We start from the raw sequence: 14,670 nt of genomic DNA, 5'->3' as shown, positions 1-14,670 counted from the left end.
TTCCCTAGATGAAAGTAGTGTGCAGTGAATTCTACTAGATGAAAAGAGCATTCTCTTCCTGAGTAGTGTGCAGTGAATTCTACTAGATGAAAAGAGCATTCTCTTCCCGAGTAGTGTGCAGTGAATTTACTAGATGAAAAGATCATTCTCTTCCTGAGTAGTGTGCAGTGAATTCTACTAGATGAAAAGATCATTCTCTTCCCAGTAGTGTGCAGTGAATTCTACTAGATGAAAAGAGCATTCTCTTCCTGAGTAGTGTGCAGTGAATTCTACTAGATGAAAAGATCATTCTCTTCCCGAGTAGTGTGCAGTGAATTCTACTAGATGAAAAGCCTGATGACCTCCTGGCATTTAGAGATTTCACAGACTACTATTTAGAACTCAGTATGGGTATTCAGACACGGCCAGTACCTCCCCTTCAGAAAAAAATGACATCTCCTTCCTCCTCCCTCCCCTCCTCCTCTCCTTTCTCCCTCCTCTCCTCCTTCCTCCTCCTCTCCTCCTTCCTTCATCCCCTCCTCCCCTCTTCCTCCTCCTCCCTCCTCTCTCCCTCCTTCCTCCTCCTCTCCTCCCTCCCTCCTCCTCTCCTCTCCCTCTCCTCTCCTCTCTCCTCTCCTCTCCTCTCCCTCTCCTCTCCTCTCCTCTCTCCCCTCCTCCTCCTCCCTCCCTCCTCCTCCTCCTCCCTCTCCTCTCCTCTCCTCTCCTCCCTCCCCAGGCGTGCAGTGAGTTCACCAACCATGTGATGAACCTGCTGAGGGAGCAGAGTCGCACGTGGCCCATCTCTCCCAAGGAGATCGAGCGCATGGTGGGGATCATCCACCGCAAGTTCAGCTCCATCCAGATGCAGCTCAAACAGAGCACCTGTGAAGCCGTCATGATCCTGCGCTCCAGATTCCTCGACGCCAGGTGAGAGAGACAGTGTGGATGTGTGTCTCTCTCTCTCTTTCTCTCTCTCTCTCTGTCTCTCACTCTCTCCGTCTGTCTCACCTCTCTCTGTGTCTCTCTCCCCTCCCCCCTCTCTCTCTCTCTCTCTCTGACCTCTCTCTGTGTCTTCTCACCTCCCCTCTCTCTGACCTCCCTCTCTCTCTCTCTCTCTCTCTGTGTGTCTCTCACTTTCTCTGTCTGTCTCACCTCTCTCTGTGTGTCTCTCCCTCCCCCCTCTCTCTCTCTCTCTCTCTCTCTCTCTCTGACCTCTCTCTGTCTCTCTCCCTCCCCCCCTCTCTCTCTCTCTCTCTCTCTCTGACCTCTCTCTGTGTCTCTCTCTGTGTCTCTCTCCCCTCCCCTCTCTCTCTGTGTCTTCTCACCTCCCCTCTCTCTCTGACCTCCCCTCTCTCTCTCTGTGTCTCTCACTCTCTCCGTCTGTCTCACCTCTCTCTGTGTCTCTCTCCCCTCTCTCTCTCTCTCTCTCTCTCTCTCTCTCTCTCTCTCTGACCTCTCTCTGTGTCTCTCTCCCCTCCCCTCTCTCTCTGTGTTTTCTCACCTCCCCTCTCTCTCTCTCTCTCTCTCTGTGTGTCTCTCACTCTCTCCGTCTGTCTCACCTCTCTCTGTGTCTCTCTCACCTCCTCTCTCTCGCTCTCTCTCTGACCTCCCCTCTCTCTCTCTTCCTCTCTCTCTCTCTCTGACCTCCTCTCTCTCTCTCTCCCTCTCTCTCTGACCTCTCTCTCTCTCCCCCCCGTTCTCTCTCCCCCCCTTCTCTCTCTCTCTCTCTCTCTCTCTCTCTCTCTCTCTCTCTCTCTCTGACCTCCCCTCTCTCTCTCTGACCTCCCTCTCTCTCTCTGACCTCCCTCTCTCTCTCTGACCTCCCTCTCTCTCTCTCTGACCACCCCTCTCTCTCTCTGACCTCCCCCCTCTCTCTCTCTCTCTCTCTGACCTCCCCCTCTCTCTGACCTCCCTCTCTCTCTCTCTGACCTCCCCTCTCTCTCTGACCTCCCTCTCTCTCTCTCTGACCTCTCCCCTCCCTCTCTCTCTCCCCTCCCCCTCTCTCTCTGACCTCCCTCTCTCTCTCTCTCTGACCTCCCTCTCTCTCTCTTACCTCTCTCCCCTCCCCTCTCTCTCTCCCCTCCACTCTCTCTCTCTCCCGGACCTCCCTCTCTCTCTCTCTGACCTCCCTCTCTCTCTCTCTGACCTCTCTCCCCTCCCCCCTCTCTCTCCCCTCTCCTCTCTCTCTGACCTCCCTCTCTCTCTCTCTCTCTGACCTCTCTCCCCTCCCCTCTCTCTCTGACCTCCCTCTCTCTCTCTCTGACCTCTCTCTCTCTCTCTCTCTGACCTCTCTCCCCTCCCCTCTCTCTCTGACCTCCCTCTCTCTCTCTCTGACCTCTCTCTCTCTCTCTCTGACCTCCCTCTCTCTCTCTCTGACCTCTCTCCCCTCCCCTCTCTCTCTCCCCTTCACCCCCTCTCTCTCTGACCTCCTCTCTCTCTCTCTCTGACCTCCCTCTCTCTCTCTTACCTCTCCCCTCCCCTCTCTCTCTCCCCCCTCTCTCTCTCTCCCCCTCCCTCTCTCTCTCGGACCTCCCTCCTCTCTCTCTCTGACCTCCCTCTCTCTCTCTCTGACCTCTCTCCCCTCCCTCTCTCTCTCCCCTCTCCTCTCTCTCTCTCTGACCTCCCTCTCTCTCTGACCTCTCTCTCTCTCTCTCTCTCTCTGACCTCCCCCTCTCTCTCTCTCTGACCTCTCTCTCTCTCTCTCTCTGACCTCTCTCTCTCTCCCTCTCTGGTCAGACGGAAGAGACGTAACTTCAACAAGCAGGCTACTGAGGTGCTGAATGAGTACTTCTACTCCCACCTGTCTAACCCCTACCCCAGTGAGGAGGCCAAGGAGGAACTGGCCAAGAAGTGTGCCATCACCGTCTCTCAGGTCAGAGGTCAAATAGGGGTCAAACTAGGGTCACAGAAGTATCATGGGCGGGATCTGAACCCTGGTCTCCCATGGGAGAAACCAACGTCTTGACCTTTGGTTAGAGGAGGTATTAATATTATGGTAGAGGGTTCTAGGAGGCATTAATATTATGGTAGAGGGTTCTAGGAGGTGTTAATATTATGGTAGAGGGTTCTAGGAGGTGTTAATATTATGGTAGAGGGTTCTAGGAGGTATTAATATTATGGTAGAGGGTTCTAGGAGATATTAATATTATGGTAGAGGGTTCTAGGAGGTATTAATATTAGGGTAGAGGGTTCTAGGAGGTGTTAATATTATGGTAGAGGGTTCTAGGAGGTATTAATATTATGGTAGAGGGTTCTAGGAGGTGTTAATATTAGGGTAGAGGGTTCTAGGAGGTGTTAATATTATGGTAGAGGGTTCTAGGAGGTGTTAATATTATGGTAGAGGGTTCTAGGAGGTGTTAATATTATGGTAGAGGGTTCTAGGAGGTGTTAATATTAGGGTAGAGGGTTCTAGGAGGTGTTAATATTAGGGTAGAGGGTTATGGGAGGTGTTAATATTAGGGTAGAGGCTTCTAGGAGGTGTTAATATTAGGGTAGAGGGTTATAGGAGGTGTTAATATTAGGGTAGAGGGTTATGGGAGGTGTTAATATTAGGGTAGAGGGTTCTAGGAGGTGTTAATATTAGGGTAGAGGGTTATAGGAGGTGTTAATATTAGGGTAGAGGGTTCTAGGAGGTGTTAATATTAGGGTAGAGGGTTATGGGAGGTTGGATCTGAACCCTGGTCTCCCATGGGAGAAACCAACGTCTTGACTGTTAGCCCAAGAGGAAATTCCCCCTTGGTGACAATGATTTTGAAGTCGCAGGCATTGCTACCTCATCACGTGAGCCCGGCTCATGTCTGCTACATAAGGGTCAAACTGGGGTCACACAGGGGTCAATGTCTGAGGTCAGGGTAGGGGTTATAGGAGGTATTTATTCTGCTGTTCATATTGTCACTACTGTTGGTATTATTGCTCATGTTTACTCTGACAATATAAACGGCTAACTTTCCATGTCAACTAAGTCAATTCAATTACAGGATAGATGTGAGACCACCAAAGTGCACTACTTTTGACCACGGCCACGTTAGGCTTACTGTATCAATTACAGGGTAGATGTGAGACCACCAAAGTGCACTACTTTTGACCACGGCCACGTTAGGCTTACTGTATCAATTACAGGGTAGATGTGAGACCACCAAAGTGCACTACTTTTGACCACGGCCACGTTAGGCTTACTGTATCAATTACAGGGTAGATGTGAGACCACCAAAGTGCACTACTTTTGACCACAGCCACGTTAGGCTTACTGTATCAATTACAGGGTAGATGTGAGACCACCAAAGTGCACTACTTTTGACCACAGCCACGTTAGGCTTACTGTATCAATTACAGGGTAGATGTGAGACCACCAAAGTGCACTACTTTTGACCACAGCCACGTTAGGCTTACTGTATCAATTACAGGGTAGATGTGAGACCACCAAAGTGCACTACTTTTGACCACAGCCACGTTAGGCTTACTGTATCAATTACAGGGTAGATGTGAGACCACCAAAGTGCACTACTTTTGACCACGGCCACGTTAGGCTTACTGTATCAATTACAGGGTAGATGTGAGACCACCAAAGTGCACTACTTTTGACCACGGCCACGTTAGGCTTACTGTATCAATTACAGGGTAGATGTGAGACCACCAAAGTGCACTACTTTTGACCACGGCCACGTTAGGCTTACTGTATCAATTACAGGGTAGATGTGAGACCACCAAAGTGCACTACTTTTGACCACAGCCACGTTAGGCTTACTGTATCAATTACAGGGTAGATGTGAGACCACCAAAGTGCACTACTTTTGACCACAGCCACGTTAGGCTTACTGTATCAATTACAGGGTAGATGTGAGACCACCAAAGTGCACTACTTTTGACCACAGCCACGTTAGGCTTACTGTATCAATTACAGGGTAGATGTGAGACCACCAAAGTGCACTACTTTTGACCACAGCCACGTTAGGCTTACTGTATCAATTACAGGGTAGATGTGAGACCACCAAAGTGCACTACTTTTGACCACAGCCACGTTAGGCTTACTGTATCAATTACAGGGTAGATGTGAGACCACCAAAGTGCACTACTTTTGACCACAGCCACGTTAGGCTTACTGTATCAATTACAGGGTAGATGTGAGACCACCAAAGTGCACTACTTTTGACCACAGCCACGTTAGGCTTACTGTATCAATTACAGGGTAGATGTGAGACCACCAAAGTGCACTACTTTTGACCACAACCACGTTAGGCTTACTGTATCAATTACAGGGTAGATGTGAGACCACCAAAGTGCACTACTTTTGACCACAGCCACGTTAGGCTTACTGTATCAATTACAGGGTAGATGTGAGACCACCAAAGTGCACTACTTTTGACCACAGCCACGTTAGGCTTACTGTATCAATTACAGGGTAGATGTGAGACCACCAAAGGTGCACTACTTTTGACCACAGCCACGTTAGGCTTACTGTATCAATTACAGGGTTGATGTGAGACCACCAAAGTGCACTACTTTTGACCACGGCCACGTTAGGCTTACTGTATCAATTACAGGGTAGATGTGAGACCACCAAAGTGCACTACTTTTGACCACAGGCACGTTAGGCTTACTGTATCAATTACAGGGTAGATGTGAGACCACCAAAGTGCACTACTTTTGACCACGGCCACGTTAGGCTTACTGTATCAATTACAGGGTAGATGTGAGACCACCAAAGTGCACTACTTTTGACCACGGCCACGTTAGGCTTACTGTATCAATTACAGGGTAGATGTGAGACCACCAAAGTGCACTACTTTTGACCACGGCCACGTTAGGCTTACTGTATCAATTACAGGGTAGATGTGAGACCACCAAAGTGCACTACTTTTGACCACGGCCACGTTAGGCTTACTGTATCAATTACAGGGTAGATGTGAGACCACCAAAGTGCACTACTTTTGACCACAGCCACGTTAGGCTTACTGTATCAATTACAGGGTAGATGTGAGACCACCAAAGTGCACTACTTTTGACCACAGCCACGTTAGGCTTACTGTATCAATTACAGGGTAGATGTGAGACCACCAAAGTGCACTACTTTTGACCACAGCCACGTTAGGCTTACTGTATCAATTACAGGGTAGATGTGAGACCACCAAAGTGCACTACTTTTGACCACAGCCACGTTAGGCTTACTGTATCAATTACAGGGTAGATGTGAGACCACCAAAGTGCACTACTTTTGACCACAGCCACGTTAGGCTTACTGTATCAATTACAGGGTAGATGTGAGACCACCAAAGGTGCACTACTTTTGACCACAGCCACGTTAGGCTTACTGTATCAATTACAGGGTTGATGTGAGACCACCAAAGTGCACTACTTTTGACCACGGCCACGTTAGGCTTACTGTATCAATTACAGGGTAGATGTGAGACCACCAAAGTGCACTACTTTTGACCACAGCCACGTTAGGCTTACTGTATCAATTACAGGGTAGATGTGAGACCACCAAAGTGCACTACTTTTGACCACGGCCACGTTAGGCTTACTGTATCAATTACAGGGTAGATGTGAGACCACCAAAGTGCACTACTTTTGACCACGGCCACGTTAGGCTTACTGTATCAATTACAGGGTAGATGTGAGACCACCAAAGTGCACTACTTTTGACCACAGCCACGTTAGGCTTACTGTATCAATTAGAGGGTAGATGTGAGACCACCAAAGTGCACTACTTTTGACCACAGCCACGTTAGGCTTACTGTATCAATTACAGGGGAGATGTGAGACCACCAAAGTGCACTACTTTTGACCACGGCCACGTTAGGCTTACTGTATCAATTACAGGGTAGATGTGAGACCACCAAAGTGCACTACTTTTGACCACGGCCACGTTAGGCTTACTGTATCAATTACAGGGTAGATGTGAGACCACCAAAGTGCACTACTTTTGACCACGGCCACGTTAGGCTTACTGTATCAATTACAGGGTAGATGTGAGACCACCAAAGTGCACTACTTTTGACCACAGCCACGTTAGGCTTACTGTATCAATTAGAGGGTAGATGTGAGACCACCAAAGTGCACTACTTTTGACCACAGCCACGTTAGGCTTACTGTATCAATTACAGGGGAGATGTGAGACCACCAAAGTGCACTACTTTTGACCACGGCCACGTTAGGCTTACTGTATCAATTACAGGGTAGATGTGAGACCACCAAAGTGCACTACTTTTGACCACGGCCACGTTAGGCTTACTGTATCAATTACAGGGTAGATGTGAGACCACCAAAGTGCACTACTTTTGACCACAGCCACGTTAGGCTTACTGTATCAATTAGAGGGTAGATGTGAGACCACCAAAGTGCACTACTTTTGACCACAGCCACGTTAGGCTTACTGTATCAATTACAGGGAGATGTGAGACCACCAAAGTGCACTACTTTTGACCACGGCCACGTTAGGCTTACTGTATCAATTACAGGGTAGATGTGAGACCACCAAAGTGCACTACTTTTGACCACGGCCACGTTAGGCTTACTGTATCAATTACAGGGTAGATGTGAGACCAACAAAGTGCACTACTTTTGACCACGGCCACGTTAGGCTTACTGTATCAATTACAGGGTAGATGTGAGACCAACAAAGTGCACTACTTTTGACCACGGCCACGTTAGGCTTACTGTATCAGGAACAGGTTGTTGTCTGAACGTTTCCCCAGGAGGTGAGAAGAATCGAATGTGATTCATGTCTTAAAGTTCCCAGACACACACTCCAGCACCTGCATACACTTGATTCAGACTTGACTGGGTCTGAGTTAGCACTTGATTCAGACTTGACTCGGTCTTAGTTAGCACTTGATTCAGACTTGACTAGGTCTTTGTTATCACTTGATTCAGACTTGACTAGGTCTTAGTTAGCACTTGATTCAGACTTGACTCGGTCTTAGTTATCACTTGATTCAGACTTGACTAGGTCTTAGTTAGCACTTGATTCAGACTTGACTAGGTCTTAGTTAGCACTTGATTCAGACTTGACTAGGTCTTAGTTAGCACTGATCCAGACTTGACTAGGTCTTAGTTAGCACTTGATTCAGACTTGACTAGGTATTAGTTAGCACTTGATTCAGACTTGACTAGGTCTTAGTTATCACTGATCCAGACTTGACTAGGTATTAGTTAGCACTTGATTCAGACTTGACTAGGTCTTAGTTAGCACTTGATTCAGACTTGACTAGGTCTTAGTTATCACTGATCCAGACTTGACTAGGTATTAGTTATCACTTGATTCAGAATTGACTAGGTCTTAGTTAGCACTTGATTCAGACTTGACTAGGTCTTAGTTAGCACTTGATTCAGACTTGACTAGGTCTTAGTTAGCACTGATCCAGACTTGACTAGGTCTTAGTTAGCACTTGATTCAGACTTGACTAGGTCTTAGTTATCACTTGATTCAGACTTGACTAGGTATTAGTTAGCACTGATCCAGACTTGACTAGGTATTAGTTAGCACTTGATTCAGACTTGACTAGGTCTTAGTTAGCACTTGATTCAGACTTGACTAGGTCTTAGTTATCACTGATCCAGACTTGACTAGGTATTAGTTATCACTTGATTCAGACTTGACTAGGTCTTAGTTAGCACTTGATTCAGACTTGACTAGGTCTTAGTTAGCACTGATTCAGACTTGACTAGGTCTTAGTTAGCACTTGATTCAGACTTGACTAGGTATTAGTTAGCACTTGATTCAGACTTGACTAGGTATTAGTTAGCACTTGATTCAGACTTGACTAGGTCTGAGTTATCACTTGATCCAGACTTGACTAGGTCTTAGTTAGCGCTTGATTCAGACTTGACTAGGTATTAGTTAGCACTTGATTCAGACTTGACTAGGTCTTAGTTAGCACTTGATTCAGACTTGACTAGGTATTAGTTAGCACTTGATTCAGTCTTGACTAGGTCTTAGTTATCACTGATCCAGACTTGACTAGGTATTAGTTAGCACTTGATTCAGACTTGACTAGGTCTTAGTTAGCACTGATCCAGACTTGACTAGGTATTAGTTATCACTTGATTCAGACTTGACTAGGTCTTAGTTAGCACTTGATTCAGACTTGACTAGGTCTTAGTTAGCACTTGATTCAGACTTGACTAGGTCTTAGTTAGCACTGATCCAGACTTGACTAGGTCTTAGTTTGCACTTGATTCAGACTTGACTAGGTCTTAGTTATCACTTGATTCAGACTTGACTAGGTATTAGTTAGCACTGATCCAGACTTGACTAGGTATTAGTTAGCACTTGATTCAGACTTGACTAGGTCTTAGTTAGCACTTGATTCAGACTTGACTAGGTCTTAGTTATCACTGATCCAGACTTGACTAGGTATTAGTTATCACTTGATTCAGACTTGACTAGGTCTTAGTTAGCACTTGATTCAGACTTGACTAGGTCTTAGTTAGCACTGATTCAGACTTGACTAGGTCTTAGTTAGCACTTGATTCAGACTTGACTAGGTATTAGTTAGCACTTGATTCAGACTTGACTAGGTCTTAGTTATCACTGATCCAGACTTGACTAGGTATTAGTTAGCACTTGATTCAGACTTGACTAGGTCTTAGTTAGCACTTGATTCAGACTTGACTAGGTCTTAGTTATCACTGATCCAGACTTGACTAGGTATTAGTTATCACTTGATTCAGACTTGACTAGGTCTTAGTTAGCACTTGATTCAGACTTGACTAGGTCTTAGTTAGCACTGATTCAGACTTGACTAGGTCTTAGTTAGCACTTGATTCAGACTTGACTAGGTCTTAGTTAGCACTTGATTCAGACTTGACTAGGTCTTAGTTAGCACTGATCCAGACTTGACTAGGTCTTAGTTAGCACTTGATTCAGACTTGACTAGGTATTAGTTAGCACTTGATTCAGACTTGACTAGGTCTTAGTTATCACTGATCCAGACTTGACTAGGTATTAGTTAGCACTTGATTCAGACTTGACTAGGTCTTAGTTAGCACTTGATTCAGACTTGACTAGGTCTTAGTTATCACTGATCCAGACTTGACTAGGTATTAGTTATCACTTGATTCAGACTTGACTAGGTCTTAGTTAGCACTTGATTCAGACTTGACTAGGTCTTAGTTAGCACTGATTCAGACTTGACTAGGTCTTAGTTAGCACTTGATTCAGACTTGACTAGGTCTGAGTTATCACTTGATTCAGACTTGACTAGGTCTTAGTTAGCACTTGATTCAGACTTGACTAGGTCTGAGTTATCACTTGATTCAGACTTGACTAGGTCTTAGTTAGCACTTGATTCAGACTTGACTAGGTCTTAGTTAGCTCTTGATTCAGACTTGACTAGGTCGTAGTTAGCACTTGATTCAGACTTGACTAGGTCTTAGTTAGCACTTGATTCAGTCTTGACTAGGTCTTAGTTAGCACTTGATTCAGACTTGACTAGGTCTTAGTTATCACTTGATTCAGACTTGACTCGGTCTGAGTTAGCACTTGATTCAGACTTGACTAGGTCTTAGTTAGCACTTGATTCAGACTTGACTCGGTCTGAGTTATCACTTGATTCAGACTTGACTAGGTCTTAGTTAGCACTTGATTCAGACTTGACTAAGTCTTAGTTAGCACTTGATTCAGACTTGACTCGGTCTGAGTTATTACTTGATTCAGACTTGACTAGGTCTTAGTTATCACTGATCCAGACTTGACTAGGTCTTAGTTAGCACTTGATTCAGACTTGACTCGGTCTTAGTTAGCACTTGATTCAGACTTGACTAGGTATTAGTTATCACTTGATTCAAATTAGTTGATCATTTTCATTTTCCTCAAACTGAGTTCTCTCCCCCTCCTGTCCCACCTCCTCGCCCATCCCTCCTTCTCCTTCCCCCCCTCCCTCTCCCTGCCCCCTACTTCCCTCTATTTCGCTCCCTGCCCCCCCTCTCTCCCTCCCCTGCCCCCTACTTCCCTCTCTCCCCCTCTATTCCCCCTAATTCTCCCTCTCTCCCGCCCCTACGTCTCTCTCTCCCTCTCCTCTCCCCCCTACTTCTCCCCCCTACTTCTCTCCCTGCCCCCCCCCCCCCACTTCTCTCTTTCAGGTGTCTAACTGGTTTGGTAACAAGAGGATCAGGTACAAGAAGAACATAGGGAAGTTCCAGGAGGAAGCGAACCTGTATGCTGTGAAGACAGCTGTAGATGCAGCCAGCGTCTCCTCACAGGCCAGCCAGGCCAACTCCCCCCGCCACGCCCAACTCAGGTACACTCTCGGACGTCACACACACACACACACACACACACACATACACGCGCGTGCGTACGTACGCGCCAGTATCACACACATTTGGACATCAAACACACACTCGGGCACTCACACAGTCGTAGACCACGTGGGGGTGCATTTCACGGGCTCGCTCGCATACAAACACACACAGCGGCACCACCAAGACCAGCCACGTCTTTTTCACACAATTACTTCTCCCATAGTCTCCTTCTAACAAAGTTTAAACCCGCCTCTTATTACCCGCCCCCACCAATCAACCGCTCCCTGCCACAAAAGCCTCTCTCCTGATTGGCTGGTTATGACATTCCGCAGGCTCGCCAGGGTCGTACAGTCGGCCCAACACAGGCCACGCCCACCCCGGTTTACACCCGACCAATGGGGAGGGGTTATTTCTCAGCCCTCCTCTGCAGCCTCAGGTAGGCCTGCAGTAAGACCCCCCTCATCCCCATCCCCAAAATGGTTCCCCTGTTATAGCTGCTTGTTCCTCTCTCCTGCCCCCCCCTCAATCCCCCCAAACTGCCACCTGTGTTCCTGGTGGTATCATTGATACCCCTTAGTATCAGCTACCAACCCCCCCAGCCCCTATAGAGCCCCTCTGACCCCTGTTCAGCTGCACCTTTTAACCCCCTGTTGGAACTCTTGGAACCCCGTGTGTGTGTGTGTGTGTGTGTGTGTGTGTGTGTGTGTGTGTGTGTGTGTGTGTGTGTGTGTGTGGTGTTAGTGTGTGTATTAGTGTTTGAGTTTGCAGTGTTAATGTGCAACAGTCTGTGTGTTAGTGTGTGTATAAATGTATTAGTATGTGTACCAGTTTGTGTATAAATGTAGTATTAGTGTGTACCAGTGTGTGTATAAATGTAGTGTTAGTGTGTACCAGTGTGTGTATAAATGTAGTATTAGTGTGTACCAGTGTGTATAAATGTAGTATTAGTATGTGTACCAGTGTGTGTATAACTGTAGTGTTAGTATGTGTACCAGTGTGTGTATAAATGTAGTGTTAGTGTGTATAAATGTAATATTAGTGTGTACCAGTGTGTGTATAAATGTAGTATTAGTGTGTACCAGTGTGTGTATAAATGTAGTGTTAGTGTGTATAAATGTAGTGTTAGTGTGTATAAATGTAGTGTTAGTGTGTACCAGTGTGTGTATAAATGTAGTATTAGTGTGTACCAGTGTGTGTATAAATGTAGTATTAGTGTGTACCAGTGTGTGTATAAATGTAGTATTAGTGTGTACCAGTGTGTGTATAAATTTAGTATTAGTGTGTACCAGTGTGTGTATAAATGTAGTATTAGTGTGTACCAGTGTGTGTATAAATGTAGTATTAGTGTGTACCAGTGTGTGTATAAATGTAGTATTAGTGTGTACCAGTGTGTGTATAAATGTAGTATTAGTGTGTACCAGTGTGTGTATAAATGTAGTATTAGTGTGTACCAGTGTGTGTATAAATGTAGTGTTAGTGTGTATAAATGTAGCATTAGTGTGTATAAATGTAGCATTAGTGTGTGTATAATTGTAGTATTAGTGCGTACCAGTGTGTGTATAAATGTAGTATTAATGTGTATAAATGTAGTATTAGTGTGTATAAATGTAGCATTAGTGTGTGTACCCATTTGTGTATAAATGTAGTATTAGTGTGTGTATAAATGTAGTATTAGTGTGTAAATGTAGTATTAGTGTGTGCCAGTGTGTGTATAAATGTAGTATTAGTGTGTGCCAGTGTGTGTATAAATGTAGTGTTAGTGTGTATAAATGTAGTATTAGTGTGTACCAGTGTGTGTATAAATGTAGTGTTAGTGTGTACCAGTGTGTATAAATGTAGTATTAGTGTGTATAAATGTAGTATTAGTGTGTACCAGTGTGTGTATAAATGTAGTATTAGTGTGTACCAGTGTGTGTATAAATGTAGTGTTAGTGTGTAATTGTAGTATTAGTGTATAAATGTAGTATTAGTGTGTACCAGTGTGTGTATAAATGTAGTGTTAGTGTGTATAAATGTAGTGTTAGTGTGTACCAGTGTGTGTATAAATGTAGTATTAGTGTGTAAATGTAGTATTAGTGTGTACCAGTGTGTGTATAAATGTAGTGTTAGTGTGTATAAATGTAGTATTAGTGTGTGTATAAATGTAGTATTAGTGTGTATAAATGTAGTATTAGTGTGTCCCAGTGTGTGTATAAATGTAGTATTAGTCTGTACTAGTGTGTAAAGCGCCCCCTGCTGGTCTGTTCCTCCAGGTGGATACCCAGCACCGTGCTACACTCCTGACGGGATGTTATGAGGAGCTGCCTGGAGGAACTCTGTTTCCTCCCCACTGTCTCCATGTGAGTATCTATGGTAACACTCTGTTTCCATGTCAGTATCTATGGTAACACTCTGTTTCCATGTCAGTATCTATGGTAACACTGTTTCCTCCCCACTGTCTTCATGTCGATATCTATGGTAACACTATGTTTACAAGCACTGTCTTCATGTCAGTATCTATGGTAACACTCTGTTTACCACCACTGTCTATGCCAGTTTTTTTAAACAGATATTGTAGGTGGGTGACCAACTCATGTGAATACCTTCAATTGATGTCTTTTATAAAATATTTTTCCCTCCCTCGTCATCTCTCTCTCTCCTTCTCTTTCTCCCTCCTCGCTTCCCTTTCTCTCTCTCTCTCCAGGTTGATAGTGGATGGCAGGACAGCACCGACCCCCTCCCTCCCCCCCCCCTCACGGGGCACCGGGCAGCGTGCACTCGGACACCTCAAACTGAGACACACACTCACCCCAAACACCCCCACCCCTCTACCCTTCAAATTCCACTTCCTCCACCCTCACACAGCCACCCCTCTACCCACCCAATCCCTCTCCTGTATCTCAAACTAACCCATGTCCCAAATATGCCCCCCCCCCAAAACACAATCGTGAAACAACTGACGACTTCCCCTGCTTTACCTGTACCTGAGCATCCCCCTCCTCTCCCTCCACACCATCCTCTCCCTCCCTCCCCCATCCCTCTCCTCCTCCACTCCCGATGCAACATATCCCCCAAGCTCTTCCCTCCTCTCTCTTCCCCCATCCCCCCTCCACTTCCGATGTAACATAACCCCTAGCTCTTCCCTCCTCTCCCTCCCCCATCCCTCTCTCTCCTCTCCCTCCCTCCCCCATCCCTCTCTATCCCTCTCTCACTCTCAAACCTCTCCCTCCCCCATCCCCCCTCTCTCCTCTCCCTTCCCCATCCCTCTCCCCCTCCCTCCCAATCCCTCTCTATCACTCTCTCTCTCCTCCTCTCCCTCCCCCATCCCTCCCCCTCTCCCTCCCTCCCAATCCCTCTCTCTCCCCCTCTCCCTCCCTCCCAATCCCTCTCTATCCCTCCCTCCCAATCCCTCTCTCTCTCCCAATCCCTCTCTCTCTCTCCCTCCCTCTCCAATCCCTCTCTCTCCTC

At 46.2% G+C, this 14,670-nt stretch overlaps 1 pseudogene; it reads left to right on the top strand.

Annotated features, from left to right (window-relative positions):
* LOC135536850 (pre-B-cell leukemia transcription factor 1-like) overlaps positions 1-13,955 on the top strand; it is a 54,300-nt pseudogene extending 40,345 nt beyond the window's left edge.
* Positions 13,956-14,670: the final 715 nt, after the last annotated feature.

This window comes from Oncorhynchus masou, unplaced genomic scaffold (genome assembly GCF_036934945.1).
Source record: "Oncorhynchus masou masou isolate Uvic2021 unplaced genomic scaffold, UVic_Omas_1.1 unplaced_scaffold_671, whole genome shotgun sequence".
NCBI classification, from domain to species: domain Eukaryota; kingdom Metazoa; phylum Chordata; class Actinopteri; order Salmoniformes; family Salmonidae; genus Oncorhynchus; species Oncorhynchus masou.
Note: the sequence above shows the minus strand (reverse complement) of the source record. Positions and strands in the feature narration are given on the sequence as shown.